The following is a 2,574-nucleotide window of genomic DNA, read 5'->3' as shown; positions in this document are numbered from 1 at the left end:
AACTTTCTACTATGGAGGGGAAAGGAAGTGAAACAATATCCTTAATGTTTATTTTAGGAAATCCCATCTCTCTACTTACTTTCAAGGGCCCAGTTAAGAGTCATTTACTTAAATAACCTTTTGTTGACCAATTATTCTAAAAATAACACTAACCATTTTTGGGGGGGTGGGAGTTGGGAGTGAGGAGGTACAAACATGTAAGGAATTTCTTAGGCGGAAACTCTCCTTTGCTAATGCAGATAAACATCTGCTCTGAGACTATGTGTCAGAGTTGGGACAAAGCTCAGGTAATCACAATTCCCGGGCCTGAACCACCCTCCACTGCCATCCAAGCTGCCTCTCTTTAGTGAGACAAAACCGGTGTTGGCCAGTCTCCCCTTAGTAAATGTAAGAAAAACAAACTGAGATGGCTTGGGCTCAAAATCTCTACATCTGCTTACCAAATAATTGTAGACTCTTAAAGATGCTAGAAGAGCAGGATAGCTTATCACCTCAGTCTCTAGGAAGGGCAGGATGGTACAGAGATGCAGTACCACATTCTCCCTTCCACACACAAACTTTCCCAACTTACATTGGCAGACTGAGTTCCCAGTATTCTGTGGAGAGTTTAAAGGTAACCCTGAGGAGCTGTACCTTCTATGGCAAGTACTGAGTCCTGACTGGTATGCTCTTCACTGTTAATCAGAAATAGTTGGATATTATTATTATTATTATTATTTTGAGGGGCAATGAGGGTTAGGTGACTAGCCCAGGGTCACACAGCTAGTGTCAATCAGGTCCTCCTGAATCCAGGGTTGGTGCCTTATCCACTGTGCCACCTAGTTGCCCCACTATTTTTTTAAAAGCAAATTCTCTCTACCTTACCCAGGCTAGAAATACAGTACCTATTCATGAGCTAGATCCTAATATTGATCAGGAAGGAAAGCTTTGACCAGCTCCATTTTTTCAAAACTGAGCTGATTAGCCACTCATTAGGCAGCCCTCTGCTCCTGGGACATTCACTGGATAAGTTCTGGACTTTTGGAGGACAACTTCTTGGCTTTAGCACTATAGCAGCTCAGAACTCAAACCCAAGCAATCCACCCACCTCCGGCAATCTCTATTTCTCACCTGACTTCATTACTTTGGGCCTTCTCCACTTATGTCCCAGGAAACTCATTATTGGAATAGCCTTATCATCCTGGAAGACTTCATCAGCCTTGGTCCTCCATCTCATTACTACCCTCTGCCTCTCTGACTTAGAAGGTAGGGCTCCATGAACTTCAAACTTCCATTTAAGGAGAGAGCTCAACTCAGACATCTCATTTCTCACTGGGCTTCACTATCACAGGACTTCTCTGACTGACTTTCCCACTGCACCCTGAGAAATGGAGCCTTTATCAGAGAAACTTGCTGTAAAAATTCTAATTTCTTGATTTCCTTCTAATTTTGACTACATTGGTTTTGTTTATGAAAAAACCCTTTTAAATTTCGTATAATCAAAATTATCCATTTTATTTCCCATGATCTTTTCTATTTCTTACTTGGTCGTAAATGCTTCCCTTATCTATAGATATGACAAGTACATTTTTCCATGCTCCCCTAATTTGCTTATCATACCACCCTTTATATCTAAATCATATACCCATTTTTACCCTTACCTTGATATATGGTACCACAAGAGTAGGTGGCAATGCCTTAACCATATATGTGTTATAAAGGCCACTAGGACCTCTTCCATCCTTATCAAGGGGAGTGCTAACCTTCTCTCCTTTCATACAACACTCCTTGATATATGATATGAGATATTGGTCTATGCCTAGCTTCTGCCAAACTGCTTTCCAGTTTTCCCAGCAATTTTTGTCAAATAGTGAGTTCTTGCTGAAATGATTATGTCATTTGCCCAGGGTCACACAGCTAGTAAATGTTAAGTGTCTGAGGCCAGGTTTGAACTCAGGTCCTCCTGAATCCAGGGCTGGTGCTCTATCCACTGCGCCACCTAGCTGCCCTCCCTCATTTGACTTTCACAACAATCCTGGGAGCTATCTCTATAGGAATTATTACCCTTATTTTATAGATGAAGAAAAGGAATACTCAGTCTTAATGCAGAGAAGTTAAATAACTTGACCATAGCTCTATATGTAGTGGATGGAACCAGATTTAAGCCTGGAGCTTTCTGAGAGTCATGTCTCGGGGGCAGCTAAGTGGCACAGTGGATAAAGCACCGGCCTTGGATTCAGGAGGACCTGAGTTCAAATCCAGCTTCAGACACTTGACACTTACTTGCTGTGTGATCCTGGGTAAGTCACTTAACCCTCATTGCCCCCCCCCCCAAAAAAAACAGAGTCATGTCTTTCTGGGAGAAGGCTCCTTAGCATCTCTATCTCAGGAAATGCCCATCAGAGTCATTGTGTACATCCTCCAGACCCTAAAAAAACCCCAGAAAAGTGGCTTGGAAATTCTGTGAATGACAAGTGTTATAGGAAAAAAATGAGCATTTATTCAGCATCTCCTGTGAGGTCTATGCTTAGGAAAAAATGTTAGTAAGGTACCAGCCTTTAAAGTGCTTACAACTAGTTTCTTCATCTGTAAAAC

The 2,574-nt window shown here is 41.9% G+C and overlaps 1 non-coding gene across 1 annotated transcript; it reads right to left on the bottom strand.

The window, feature by feature from the left end:
- Positions 1-1,638: 1,638 nt before the first annotated feature.
- On the bottom strand, positions 1,639-1,764 carry LOC122745142. The gene has a single exon (XR_006355426.1). It is a non-coding gene; the product is annotated as a U6atac minor spliceosomal RNA (small nuclear RNA).
- Positions 1,765-2,574: the final 810 nt, after the last annotated feature.

Source organism: Dromiciops gliroides, chromosome 2 (assembly GCF_019393635.1).
Source record: "Dromiciops gliroides isolate mDroGli1 chromosome 2, mDroGli1.pri, whole genome shotgun sequence".
NCBI lineage: Eukaryota > Metazoa > Chordata > Mammalia > Microbiotheria > Microbiotheriidae > Dromiciops > Dromiciops gliroides.
The sequence above is the reverse complement of the archived record's forward strand: the minus strand, read 5'-3'. Positions and strand labels throughout refer to the sequence as shown.